The following is a 15,467-nucleotide window of genomic DNA, read 5'->3' as shown; positions in this document are numbered from 1 at the left end:
CGTGGGTCAGTGGTTCTGCAATAGGGAGGAGCCACATGGGCAATGAAAACACATCCGACAGCAAGAAACCTTTATGAATATGTTATCAATACTATGTGCTAAAATTCTTTTAAAAATTTCGATCTCTCAAGAAAGAAGAAGAAAATTAAATTAATCAGAATGAGAATATAGAAATATCCTGTCCTGGGAAAACATCTTAGCAAGGCTTTTAAAATATATTTTATTTCTTTGTATTTTTAAATGTATGAGTGTTTTATCTGCATGTGTGTATGTTCACCACAAGCATGCCAGGTGCCCACAGGGGCCAGAATATGGCTTCAGATCCCCTATAACTGCAGTTACAAACAGAAGTAAGCTGTCCTGTCATATAGGTGGGAAGAACTGACCCAGGTGTCGGCAAGAACAGCAAATGCTATTAACCGCTGAGTTATTTCTCTAGCCCCAGAATCTTGAGAAGATTTTGGGCTCTGTGTTCAGATAGAAAACAGAAACATCCCAGGATTGTCAGGCTGGCCTATTCAATTTGCATAAAGAAATTGTCAGAAGATGACTCCACTGCTCAGATGTGTAAATTCACCAGCCCCCTTCCAGATTCAGGAAGAAATGCTAATTAGAACCGAAGCAGCCTCTTAGACTCTGTATCAATTCCGCCCTGTCAACTGCGCCTCTGCCCCTCCGCAAAGTGGAAAACAGTGGTGTCCTACATACCGCGCTAATGTATAAATAACTTCTATGCTCATTTAGCTACTTCAGCACATCCAAGAAAATGACATTATGAATGAGCTCCATTACCTAGAGGAAACCGACAGACTAAATGTGGGCTTCCACACAACTTAATATGCATCTAATGTACAACTTAAGCAGTATCTTCCACACTAAGTGACAGGCAATTTATCTCCATACATCAGTATGTGTCATGAATATGACACAGCTATATCGTCGAAGGAATTTAAAATTTCCAGACATAACTAGAGTTTCCTACATTCATTTATTAGCAAGCTACTTGTAGAAATCAAATTAATTACCAGAGCCACACAGCTATGACTATGACTCTATTCAGTGAGTTTTATTTAAGCTTTCCCTATCTTCTTCTTGAATCCAGCCAAACAAGAGGTCACTGTCCAAATGTGACGCTGAGGGTGTGTGCATGTGTGTGTGTGTGTGTGTGTGTGTGTGTGTGTGTGTGTGCACGCGCGCGCATGTTGTCATAGCTAAATTCCCTGTCTCTGTTATGTAAAGTATCAATGCAAAGTTTGTCACAGGACATTTGCTTCAATTTAATATCTGTTGTTTAGATTGAGTGGTTTATGTCAAGACAATATCATCATTTGTTAAAACTAGACACTTTATCATTTAGCTAGCAGATACAAAATAAATATATCAAACCTTTTAATTATCTCTTTGGAAAGTATATCTTATACTTTCTATATCCCAAAGAGTTTTGGCAGAAACTTCTACTGATTATCCCCAAGGTCTTTCTATATATTTTCACATGCATTCTCTGCTGTTCATGCCTATTGATTACTATTGATTACTAGTAGAATGTATATATTTGATACTTAATGAAAGCAGAATGCAGTCCATTTAGGTGAGTAAACCCTTTACAATTTTTGGAAGAAAAAAATATTTCTTCATGTGTTGACATCCTTAAGCCTTATTCAAACAAACTGATTATATCATCTAAGAAGCAAAATTATATGTGACAACTTTTATTTTGATTATACAATAACAAACAATTATTTTTTTCCCAGCCTTTGCTAAGATTAAGTGTTAAACAAACTAGTTCCAATCTGGCCCTACCTTGGGAGATGCAAGCTCCATGGACAGAAACCATTTTGGATTTGTTTGCCACATCTTTTTGGATATCTCATCTATGAGCTGACAGGTCACTTTCACCAACAGAACTGCTTACCATTTAGCTGTCCATTAAGTCATTACCCAATACATGTTTCAGCTCTAATTATCCACTTCAAACGGCTTTTTGTTACTATGCACATTCCAATTTAGGTTATGAATACAGCGAGACACTGGAAGAAAATCTGTTCTAATTGTTAAATAGATGGAAAGATATCTTTCATGCAATTTCTTATCTCATCTTTAAAGGACATACAATAACTCAAAACACATCACATGTCATATAATGGAGACTCCTTAGATTGTATTCATAAGCATACTACTAATCAAATTCCTACAAAAATTTATGGGGTCACATTCAGATTTATACAATAGAGAATGGAGGAAACACCCAATAAGTGAATGCACTACTCTTGCCCAGGACCCAGGTTTGGCTGCCAGCACACAACTGCCTGAAACTCCAGCTCCAGAGGAACTGATACGTTCTTCTCTACGGACACACACACACACACACACACACACACACACACACACAATTACAAATAAAATAAAATCTTTAAAATGCTTTTGCTCCCAAGGGTCACACACTAAAGCACAAAAACTCCTGTAGAAATTGAATCCAAGGGAAGGCACAGTATTTATTAACACATTAATGTCTTGCACCTGGTGTTGAATCCCTACTTTAACAACTGATAGAAGGGCACCATTGGCTCATTAATAACAGAGGAAAAGGCATTGTGGTTCTAATCTAAGCATGGAAGGACTTTCTTCCTTCTAAGGAACTCTAAATAATTCCTCCATTAGCCTAAACTAAAATGCAGCCTTTCTTCTCACAGATTGCTCCACTTGCTATTGATCTCATTTGCCTAATAAGAGTGAAAATCCATGTAGTGATACTTGCTAGAGGAAACCCACTCCCCTACTTCTCTTCCAGCTTAATGTTTGAAAAACCAGGAGTTTACTATAGTGTTTTCTCTAGTATAGATAGTGTATGAGATACAGGTTGAATCAAATAACTGAGGAGTGCAGAAAATTCTCCCAAGGCTCATCTAGTCTTCAGCAAGTTGAAGCAACCATCAGTCTCAAGTCTCAAGTCTCTCCTTAAAAATCCCATGACATAGTATCTCTCCACCCTAAACTGTTACATCATGACCCTTACCCAATCTCATTCAAGACTCCATCTTTAAGGACCTTACTAAACCCATGAGAGGAAAATACGACTCAATACAGACCTTTCTTAAACTGAACTTCCAACTGTCAAGGTGCCCTAACTCCTCTAGCAGGAGCTTCCTTCTGCAACAAGTAACAAACTCAGCTTAGTCTTGTGAACAGACTGTGTTGATAATATCTGGGATGCAGAAATTCAAAATCATCCATTTCTTATACAAAAGAATGCACAGACTAGTGAGAGACTGTCTAGCACTAATAGAAATGTGCCATGGTGATTCCTCTTGAAGGAAATTTGTTCAGCCCTTGGTTTTACAGTCTGCTCTGTCTCTCCTTGGTTCTTAAAAGCCATCTGTCAATCATCACATGAGGAAGGTGACACACTGACACCAGCAGGCAAGAGCCAGCAGTCTAGAGGGGAACTGAGAGCAGAAACACATACTAAACAGGTTTACTGCAGCTGTCCTTTACACTTTATTCATCCTCAACCAATTCTTGAATTAAAAGAATTTTAATTTGATTAGAATGGGAAAGACTGCTTTGTTTTGGAATGCATCAAGGATCATTTCAGATATTATCACCATCCCCAAGAAAACTAAGTCACAAAATCATCATTAGAGCAACTATCATTTATTTATTCCATACTCTCTATCCGATAGGTTTTTGTTATGATCTAGGCACTTAAAATATTCTTCATCCATAGATCAGCCACATCTGTTCCAAGGCATCATAGACAAGGTTGGAATTAAAAATGGTTCAGATAGACATGGGGTCCTTCTTAAGGACACTGAAATGTCTCTGCCCTGGAAATGTCTACTGCAGCAGGATGTTCACTGTCTGACATCGTCCTGCTCAGTTCACAGCTTGTTAGCTCCCTCCCTTACAGCTGAGATTAGGGACCTCTTTACTCCACTGCTATTGCCTACAGTGGCTTCTAGGGCACAGAGGCGCTCAATAAATGTCACATGAGTGCATGAATGCGGTACTAAGGGGTAAGAGATGAAATATACTTTTGAAAATTTTTCTCCACATAATTCTCAAATGCTTACCACCATGCTGCCATGGGCATTCCTGGTATAAATAACCATTCTGACAATAACTGCAAGGAAAATAAAGCCTCTGGAGAGAAAATAAAAAAAGAGGAAAGCTACTGTGAACACTTGCTCTGATAGAAGTAAGGATTCTCGGGAAAAGCACAGTGCATGAATTTGTTCACTTACAATCAACTGCTGATAGCACATTTCAATATCTCTGACTGGCTCGGAGATGACTGCTCATTGTTGTTTTTCACATTACAATTTCTTTTTCTGCATCCACCAGTCAGTGACTGGCTGTAACACTGAAAGATGGGAGCAGAGGATACCAGGGTCAACTTAAATAAAAATTTCCATCCATTCAACCACAGATTTACAGGTCTTCAGAAACACAAGTGACCTCCACATGCAAATACCAGATTGGGTTTTATTTTTGTGTGTGTTGTTTTGTTATGTTTTGTTTTTCAGAGCATCTATAAAACAGATCATCTTACTGAGTTCTCAGCATGGAAGCTGTCAGGTCTGTCTAGAGCTGGCATTCTCAAACTGTCAATCAGGAAGCTTAAAGACAAGGGATGCATTTTCCTCAAATCAATTGCTGACTCAAATTCATCTATTCTACCAGCCCGTTAAAGAATCCTGTTCCTGCAAGTGAGGAGCTTTTTTCCACTTGCTTTGAAAACATGAATCCCATGATATATTTAGCTCACACAATTGTATTTATCTTAATTTATTTTATTATCTCTAAGAACCTCTGCAACCTACCAAAGTCCCAAATAAACTTCTAGAAATGTGCTAAGGATAGACCTGACATCCTGAAAACCATTTCAAAGAAGCAAAAGAGGCCAACATTAAAAAGATTTAAAAAAAAATTTTCAGTTAATAGTGTCACTGATGCTCCAAATAGGTTTTAGTGTTTAAATAAGAATTATTCAAGAAAAAATATGTTTTTATTTATAATTTCCTCTGTAGAGAAGTCCTTGTTACAAAAATTATATTAACAAGGGGAAAATCACACAAATTTAAGTTAACAGAAGCTTTGTGTGACGTGGGAGCCTGGGAATGAAATAAAGCTGCAGAGAAACAAGTTAGACAGTGTCTATCCTAGAATGGTTTTGATGGAGCACTAGATAGCCGTGCAAAAGAACATAAAAAGTAGGGTGCTGTGGGATGGTCTGTATGTCAAATCTGTTGCTCTGATTGGTCAATAAATAAAACACTGGCCAGTGGCCAGGCAGGAAGTAGGTGGGACAAGGAGAGAGAAGAATTCTGGGAAGCAGAAGGCTGAGGCGGAGAGACACTGCAGCCACCGCCATGACCAGCAGCATGTGAAGACGCCGGTAAGCCACCAGCCATGTGGCAAGGTATAGATTTATGGAAATGGTCAATTTAAGCTATAAAAACAGTTAGCAAGAAGCCTGCCACGGCCATACAGTTTGTAAGCAATATAAGTCTCTGTGTTTACTTGGTTGGGTCTGAGCGGCTATGGGACTGGCAGGTAACAAAGATTTGTCCTGATTGTGGGCAAGGCAGGAAAACTCTAGCTACAGTAGGGTATGGCGGTAAAAACCTAGAGAAAACTTCTCAAGGTCTGCTAGCACATGCCGTTCTTTCCAACCTATGCTAGCTGTATAGCAGATCCTTTCTTTTAGGATTAGATGGCGTTCCTCACATGATGGCCTGGACTCTGACCTGCCCTGAGGGCAGAGCTGAAGCCCTCATAGCATTTTTCACTTACTTCAAGGCAAAAGAGATGTGAAAGTCTTCCCTCCATTCAGAGTTTCCTGATTCCTCTCCTGAGTGCATGCCCATGAAGGTCAAGGTCAAACAGGCAAGATGCATACTGGAATTTCCCTTCCAGGAAGCTTTTAAGGGATCCACGTGATTGTGAAACAGTCCTAAACACTAACTTCCTTGTAGGTCCTATGATTTTCCTTCCCCGGGTCTCAGAAAACAGATCGGAGATGAAAACTATAAGAAGTATGCCCATTGTAGCTACTCCCAGCCAGGATGAACCCAGCATTCCTCCCCTTACCACATTGTAGGCAGCCAACATCATTCTGTCAGACTGCCCAAATCAAAGGCTATTTGCCTTTCTTAGACTAAAGAAGGCCTTTTAATCCAAGGAATATTTGACAAGCTCCCTCACTCTTATACTTAAAAAGCAATTTATTAGCTGGTGAGTAAACTAGTTCACATTCTTTTAGAAAATCAATATCAAAGAACAAACCACTCAACTTTTTTTTTCCTTCACACATCTGAGTTGCGGAAATCCCTGGCACAGGGCATCTAAAGTGGAACAGACCAAACACTGTAAAAAACAACAGATTTTGTTTTCTTGAAAGAGCAACTCCTCCAGCTAATATATCTTTAAAACAGAGTTTTTGGAATATAATTGCTGGGAATTTTCCACAGCTTTTCCTCCCAAAGTGCCTATTGCTTTTATGTGAAAGAAAAGCCTGGGCGCTTTTCCCTTTTAGTGGTGTTACTTTTTCTCACTATCTGTCTAAATCCTGGGGCTTAGAATTAGAAGGAAGTCAAGCAATGGTTCTCCAATTGATTCACTTTATGAAAGTAAAGGGCAACAGGAAGACTGTCCTTGAGGGCAGAAATGCATACCATCAAAGAGTAAGAGGCATCTGCCCACCATGGAGAGACAGGGTACCCATTCTCCTGTGTCTTAGCAAGATCAGAGGAGGAGATGGTTATTTTTAGAAGTGGCTCTATGGAGAAGATCTTGGACTGCTGGCATGGTGGGATGCTAGTTAGCTCAGCTATCAAGACGACGAGATGAGAGCCAGGGCTGTGGTATAGGATGCTGACGCCAGCCAGCACTCAAGAGGCTGACACAGAACATCAAGTTCCAGGCCAGCCTGAGATACTCCCCTAGACTCAGTCTCAACAAATAACAAAAAACAAGACAATGTGATCACAGGAGCTCAAGAATCTCAAGAAGAAAAATGATATTTAGGTAAAAAGTAAATATTTTTCTTAAATGTTTATACATCATATTCTCTATTGTTTTGTTGTTTTTATTCATCTCTGTAACTGAAGTTCATGTCTCACTACAGTGAATTCTCCAAACTATTCCATGCTTGAGTCCATTTCATGGACACACTAACAACTGTTTTTACCTTGAGACCCATGCCCTGTCTTGTGTATCATCAGGAAACACACCTGACTCAAGGTGCCCCAAAAGACGGTTAGGATATTTTCAACTGTACTTGGTTTGTTACCTTAATGTAAAGTAATACAATTTCCAAGAAAGGAAACTTCATCTGGATGCAAATAAACACCTCCCAACCCCCAAAAGGTGTGAGAGAGAACTCTCTATGCCATCCTCATCTGATGCATTGTGTCAACTTCGGGTCCCTGTGAGGATCTTTGAATTCTGTGACATCCATCTATGTTCTCACAATCCACAATTTGTTTTTCTGATGGCAATCTAAATTATTTTTCCAATTACAGAGACACTAACATGTTCCTAATTGCAGCTTCATTATTATTTGCAACAACAGCAGAAAACACTTTCAACATTTAAATGAGTTTTATTTTTCTTTCCTTTCTTTTTCTTTTTGTCATAGAAGACTGAAGGAGAAGGCTGTTTGCTGGATGGTCGGAAAGGCAAGGGACCCAGGTGGAAAGGCAGATGGTGATAGCCAGAAGGAGGGACAATGAGCCAAGTTCTTGGTACCTCCGGGATACAGAGATAGAAAGTAAAAGGAATGCTGGCCAGAAGAGACAACTGGCCCCAACAGGGTTTGACTGGGCAGAAGGCACTAGTCCTTCACATGCCACCTTACAGTATGACAGCTGCAAGGCCTCTGAAATGATCCCCAGACTCTAAAACACTAAGAACACTCCCCTGCCCCAGTAAATAACACAGGCAAGAAAGAAACATCTCCAGACAGGAGCAGAAATGATTGTTTTTATCTGACCAACTGAGCTTTGAAGAAATGAGGATACACTTTTCATTCTGTTTTCTTTGGTTATTACATTATAAAATGTAAAACATAACTTTTATAATTAAAATATGTTTATCTAGTTGTCCAGATGTCAGTGAGCAGATTATATTACTACCAATGCATTTATAGTAAAACAAAAACACAAACAAAAAACAGTAGATTATCATCATAACTTAATTATTATTTGAAATCAATTTCTATTTAAAAGAAACAACCAGTCATATTTTCCTTCCATACACTGTCAGAGTTTGAAAAAAAGCCTTATGCTACCAATATTAATTTGTCATTTATATAGACATCCTATTGTATCATATAGTCATGTGCTTGATATTGTTCTTTAAACAAATTTACTTTTACTTTTGAATAGCATTTGAATACAATATATCACTAAAAAGATTTGTGAAATGCTATGCTAGCAAGAAATTGTCTGTTTGTTCCAAAACTGTTTAGCTAGAAAAGGAGTCTCAAGAGACTGACTTGGCAGGTTCTTGGTAAAGCCATGTGATTCACTACCCTGTCCACTGCTGACATTCAGTTCTATACCCTGGAAGGTAATCTGGAACATGTGAGAAGGGTGGTTGTTTTAGAATAAGTACTTCATGAAGATCTCACTATTATTGCCTGAGGGCTAACTGTGCATATTGGCTGCTTACATAAGGCAAACATTTAGATATTCCATATACTCACATTTTTAACCTCTTACAGAACAAAGCAATTTCACAGCATGACATCACTGACGATTTTTCAATGGGAATGTGCAGGAAAGGACCATAATAGCATGCTACAGTTGCTGAGAGAGAGAATCTTTGACATCCATATTCTCAAATGGCTCCCTCCACTATTTGTGGAAGTGGAAAAGGTCAAGATCACTTGATATTTCTGCATCCCTGCCATGCCTTTTACTTATGCTATGTTTTCCTTCTAAATGAACCAAGTAAAGTATGGTTTATGGGGAAGATAATACGGAAAGTTATACGCCAAATGCCACATTAAGTAACACATCATTACTCATATCTTAGTTTTTTGTGAAAGAGAACCAGAGGAAAATATAACTGGAGACCACATTCTGCATTTATATGATTTAGGACTCAGGACTCACAGGAAAGATCTTTTTTGCAGCCGGAGAGAGTTCAGAAGTTTACTGCCCCCTAAAACTAAGCACATCACTAGTGAGAGAAATTGTTCAGTCATTCTTCATAGATACTGTCACAACGTATGCAGAACTTCTAATCTGTATATGTCAGTGTTGTTTTCTTTAATAAGTAAGCCAGCCAGAGTCAGATTTAAATAGAGCAGCATGAGAAATATTCTTTTAATTAATACAGCAACTTCTTGCCAAAACAAACTACTATTTTTGTAACACACATTCTATAGACTTCTCCTATTTTCTATGTTTATTCAGACTTCAGCCCCCTTGTCCCCCAGCACCCCATCTCCCCACCCCCCACTCATAATGCTTTTAATGAAATTTCCCCATTGAGTGTAATTTTCCTACTTTAAATGATAGCAATGTTTTGGATCTGAATGTCTTACAAAGTTCTCATTGACCAAAACAGGATATTAAGATGGCTTCCATTTTTAAGAAACTATATAGCTGGGTGGTGGTGGCACATACCTTTAATCCCAGCCCTTGGGAGGCAGAGGTAGGTGGAGGATTGCTGAGTTGGAGGCCTGACTGGTCTACAAAGTGAGTGCCAGGACAGCTGGGGCTACTCAGAGAAACCCTGTCTTGGAGAAAAAATAAAGAAGGAGGAGGAGGAAGAAGAGGAGGAGGAGGAAGAACAGCAGCAGTAGCCATGTGATCACTACAACAGGTACAGCAATAGATATTTTAAGTCCTCGGAGACCTGGAAGTTTAGTATTTAATAGTGTAGCTAATGCAAGCTCCTGCTTCATGCACATTTTAACACTGCCATTATCACATATGTTCTTCAAAAGGTAAATAATTATAATTGATTGCACTCTCAACAAACCTACCACGAAGAGGAAAAACTATATTTCAATTCAATTGGCTAAAAGTACAGACTGTAAGTTCTCTTCACCAGTGCATCATCATGTAAGGTGTGTTCCAGCAGCTACGCACATCTACGTACTAAAATTCGAAGAACCGTGTACAGGGTGAGAATTCCAGGGGAAGCAAGGGATGAGGAACTGAGTGTATTCCTCCAGATTTGCTCAGCTGCAGAGTGTGGCCAGGAGAGTGTATTCTGAAGGGCTCTTTGATAACTTTCTGGGGTTTACATGGCTCCTAACAAGTGCAGTATGAAACAATAGACTGGCTACGCCTGAGCCGTCTCCCTGGAGAGTTATGATGGTTTGAGGAAAATAAGACATGTTGCAGTGATATAAAGCAGGAGGCCCTTTGCTTTTCTGAGCACCATGCAAATCATTCTTGGTCTAACTTGACAGTCTATCTTCCTCACAACCTGAACATGCCTGCTAGAATGCCTGTGACAGCTACGGGTTTCTCTTACTTGGGATTCTGCTTTACAGCTCATGAATTAAAAAGGACTGGGGAGTCTAATGCTAACAAGTATATATTTTTATTTATTTTCCCAACTACTATGCAGTTAGGAATTTATAGAAGTAGGAGAAGGGATAAAGAACCTGGAGTGTTCCTTCAAATTTGGCCAAATTCCAGGAAGCTACTTAAAACACCGATATGAATGCTCCTTGTTGTAGTGACTGTTCTGGTGTGATAAAAATGCCCTAATAAAAACAACATGGAGAGTTGTTTAGTTTTTTGCTGGAAGTTCCTAAAGAATATAGTCCATCCTGGTGACATCTCTATCCACATTCAGGAAGTAGGATGAGGCTATAGACCCTCAAGCCTGCAACACCCCACCTCTAAGATTCTACAACTTCCCTAAATAATACCACCAAGTGGAGACCACGTGTTCAAATACACAAGTCTATGGTAGGCATTTCTCCTTCAAACCACAACCCCAGTCCTCAGGGATCTGAGTTTAGGGCAACTGTATTTTCAATCTGCAAACATATTCTTCACTGCTCATTTTGAGTTCAAGCACCTGCTCTGTTCACCATGGAGAAGAGATTATATGATTACTGAAAATGTAGTATTCTGCAATCTGTAATAAAAGTGAATGATGGAGAAGAGGCAGTTTAGGGAAGAAGAAAATATATAAGTAAATTTATTACTTCATATGGTTATATATTACTTCACTGAGTACCCCTCTCGTTGACTTAAAACTACCTTTTTTCTCCAAAAAAAAACTAAACAAAACAAAAATCAAGACACAAAGAAGGTAAGTCACATACATGGTATTCTTAACCACAACCATGGTTCAAAAACATGGTCATAAAAACTGTGGTCTTTGCAATAGACCAAACTGACTCCTAGGGCAATAAGATGATTTGTCCTAGGCCTCTGTTTGTGATGGTCAAATGGAAGGGAGGCCTAGCAAGAGCTAACCACAATTAACTATGAAAATGAAAGGGAAGGTGGGCAGCCAAATAACAAGTGTAAAGGTCAGTGATCATGAAATGGAAACTTTTCCCATAAAATAGAAGAAAATATCCATTTCATAAATATATAAAGTATCTTTACTCAATGTTTTAAAAAAAACAGAAGGAATGACATTCATTTAATACACCCCCATGCCCAGTGGTGTACCCGAAATTCATTATTTGATTTAATCTTCAAGACAAACCAGTAAAGGGTATTTTAGTAACTGCACCATACACATGAAAATATAAGATATAGACATATAAATTTTTATCAAATCTTAACAAAGAGTTCAAGTTAGAGCCTAGATAGTATTATTCTAAAATGTTACATCCTGGTTGGAGCAATGGCTCAGTGGTTAATAGCACTGGAGATTCTTTAAAGAACCCAGATTTATTTCCCAGTACCCATACAGTAGATACAACTGTCTGTAACTCCAATGCCACGGGAACAGATGCTTCTACTGGCCTCCAAGGGCACTAGTCATACACATATTGCACAGATACACATGCAGACAAAACACTCACATTAAAATAAAATAAAATAATAAAAACACTTAAATGTTACATCTTTCTAATATGCAATGTGTGCATTTAAAAAGGGAGATTGAGTATTTATTTGAGTTGCCAGTGGACTACTGTACATGTATATACACAGAAAGTTATTGTTCATTTTGTGTTTATGTAAAAACCCCTAGCCAAATTTATTTTCCCTTTTCATTTACTTTGTATTGAAAGCTCAATGCTTTTTGCCAGTGTCGATAACAAAAAGGCAGCATGGGCATGCCATCAGCAAGGAGCACTTGCCTCCGATATGCTTTCGTCTTGGGGCATCTTGGTCTCTAAGACAGCATTCTATTAGAGGCCTCTGAGATTAGGAAAAGAGATTATGACCCTAAGGGAAGAATGATAGAAAATCAACTACAGTTCTCCCTGCAACATGTAGATTACTGAGAAGCAATTGTGAATGCTGGGTACAATAATCTGGTGACAAAGCATTTAGAGTCAACTGTGCATAAGGGCCTTGGGGGACTATGGCCTTAAGAGGGTAAGATGGTTTTCTCCATCTGCGTTATCCATGCACATCCTTCTGACTTGAAGGTAAGAAATAAAAATAATAATAATAAAAAAAGGAATCCTATGATGTCAAGTGTGACGTGTTGTTAAATCAATTTCAGATCAGTTTTCATTCAAATTTCAGGTACCATCTCTCTTTTCATTTCATTCAGTGCATTCTACTACAGCAAATCTAATAAAAAAGCTAAGCTCAGTAACAATATAATCAGTGAAAAAAATTGAGGTTACTCTCATTGTCTAAGTCAGCTGATTTTCCCCAAGGTTTTATATGAAACATATATACATAAAGAGGTATTTCATCTTAATTTTCTACAAATATGTTATATTAGGCAATTCTTATAACTTGAAGGATATCCATGAGGGTAAGTTAACTTTGTGGTTTAATTCATTTAACTTTCCTCTGAAGATATTACCATTCTCTGGAATTTCAAAAACAGAGATTTATGTACCTGTTATCTCCTATTACTGTGACACATTCTCCTGTAGGAATTCTTACAGGCATAACTAGTTTAGATGTAAAAGAGGCTTTGAATCATTAATATTCCCAGTGGCATCACACTTGCCCATCCCATTCTCATAAAAATTTTCACATCTGGTGCTCTAGACACCAGAGGAAACACATGTCCTTTCACACCACTATCCAGAGCCAGTCTTCTATAATTAGTTTTAGACAGAATTGGCTCAATTTTTGTGTGAGTATAAATGCTAACACTGACTTTCTCTAATGGTGCTCTCTCTCTCTCTCTCTCTCTCTCTCTCTCTCTCTCTCTCTCTCTCTCTCTCTCTCTCTCTCTGTGTGTGTGTGTGTGTGTGTTTATGTATCTGTTGCTGTTTGTGTGTATATGGGCCAGCATAAACATTTGCATGTAGGTAGAAGCCAATGGTTAACGTTAGATGTCTTCAGACACTCTCTACCTTAATTTTTGGTATATGAACTCTCACTAAATTTTGATATCACTAATTCAGCCAACTGACTGGCCAATGAGTTCCAGGTATCTGTCAACCAGTGCTTTGGTTACAGGTACACATCACCATGCTGAGCTTTTAACTCTTGTACTAAGAATCCAAACTCAGTTCTCCATCCTTACACTGCAAGCATGTCCTGTCCTGAGTTATCATTAAAGACCCTGGGTTATTTTCTTCTAAGTTGTTTATGTACACTAAATGATACTAAGATTGCTTTAATGACCTAGAAGCTGTGTGGACAGATTGCTTAGCTAACTTTGATTCAGAATAACCAGTGAGCCCCTGCATCATCACCACCAATGTTAAGAGATGAGAGGAAAGGACTCTGATGAGGCTGAGAAAAACTGAGAAAGAAAAAAAGAGACTGTGTTGAAATGAGGCATCTGGTGGGGTGGTCAATGACCAAGTACAATTTGCCACTGCACAGCCAGGAAAGAGCACTGTTGAATGATGTGCCTGTACCATGTTCATGTGCTTGATTTGGAATGTGACTATTGTTCCTCTTTTTCTTTGTGGATGAATGTGACTGGTGAATTCTATGTGGTTCATAATATTTCAATATGGATAATTTAAAGAAAAAAAACCCCAAAGTCTCAGTAAACATCTGTATGATAAGTTATTTTGCACCCCCGATGGGCTCCTCTGCAGAGGCAGCAAATCAGATCGAATTAGAAAAAGTCCCAGTTTAATGGGTAAAGCGTTCATGGGTGATTCTCCAGCCCCCTAGAGAGGAGACAGGGATGAGAGAGACTGGAAAAACACCTGTACCCTATAGGAGTGGTCTTGAGCCTCTCTAGGGGAGGAGCTGTGTTTGGCAGGCTTTGAAGGGGCAGGTTTGGGGAAAGAGATGGGGGAGGGAAGTAGAGGTAGATCTTCCACCAGAACATTCCAGACTATTTGGGTATATGAATACCAGGGTGCCAGGGGTTGAGGTGGAGCTCCCACCCAAAGACTATGATTTAGAAATATGCTCAGTCTAGCATTTTAGCAAAAAGACACACACAGAGCTGTCAGTTTCCCTGGAGAGTACTTCACCATTCCCCATTGAGAGTACATTTCTTGAAGGTCCAGGCCAAGGCTTATGTTCTCTAGGAAGTCAGCAGAGATTATCTACACATCTGGGATCTTCCTCCTTCCTGAACCCAAGCCATCCTTAATTCCCTCCTGTGCTATTCAGAAACTATTGTTCCAGAATGGAATTAACCTAAGTAGATGAGATTAACAACAGAATGGCTTTCAGACATGGGCTCAGTAATCATGATATTCATTCTTTAGCTGTCCCATTGATGAGACTGACAGTCAGCCAGGGCTCAACATGTCACAATCTCATGTCTACTATCTCCTCACATATGCTTCGGAGGGCTCTGGCTACAGGGCTGGGCATCACAGTTTTCTTGATGGGTGAGTTCATTCTTCATTCTACAGCTAAACTTACCAGGGTGAAGTTCAGCATGCTTTATCTAAAGATAGGTTTTGTTTCCAGAATTGATGAAGAAAAACTTTTAAACCAAATACCTCATAGCTTAAGGGTAAAAGCTCACCAGGATGGTTGAATTAGGTGCTAGATATTCCCCAAAAGCCATCTCCAAAAAAGGCACACACACACACAGGAAAAAACCAAATTAATATTTTTAAAAACTCTGACTTCAGGAAATTTCTATGGGGCTCTGATGAACAAAAACACTGGCCATCAATAGCAGCAGCGGCATCATTGTCTCCATGCTGGGCTGGATTGTCTCAAGGACATCTGTGTAGACTCCTTTTTAGCATGGGCTGCTGCTGCCTGAATCAAACTCAGACTCTTGTGTTAGAAAAAATATATGAATTTTGAGATTTCCATTTAAGCTGAGAAGCAGCTTTCTTCAGTCAAACACAAGATGTAATTTATTTTACAGTATGAGATTAATAGCTATGATTGGCTTTGAGACAGTTCTTGGCT

General features: G+C 38.9%; 1 protein-coding gene across 32 annotated transcripts in view; it reads right to left on the bottom strand.

The window, feature by feature from the left end:
• Nrxn1 (neurexin 1) overlaps positions 1–15,467 on the bottom strand; it is a 1,067,728-nt gene that overhangs the window by 876,585 nt on the left and 175,676 nt on the right. The gene's annotated exons all lie outside the window — the stretch shown is intronic.

The sequence above is a fragment of the Peromyscus leucopus genome, chromosome 22, assembly GCF_004664715.2.
Source record: "Peromyscus leucopus breed LL Stock chromosome 22, UCI_PerLeu_2.1, whole genome shotgun sequence".
In the NCBI taxonomy this organism is placed as follows: Eukaryota; Metazoa; Chordata; class Mammalia; order Rodentia; family Cricetidae; genus Peromyscus; species Peromyscus leucopus.
The sequence above is the reverse complement of the archived record's forward strand: the minus strand, read 5'-3'. Positions and strand labels throughout refer to the sequence as shown.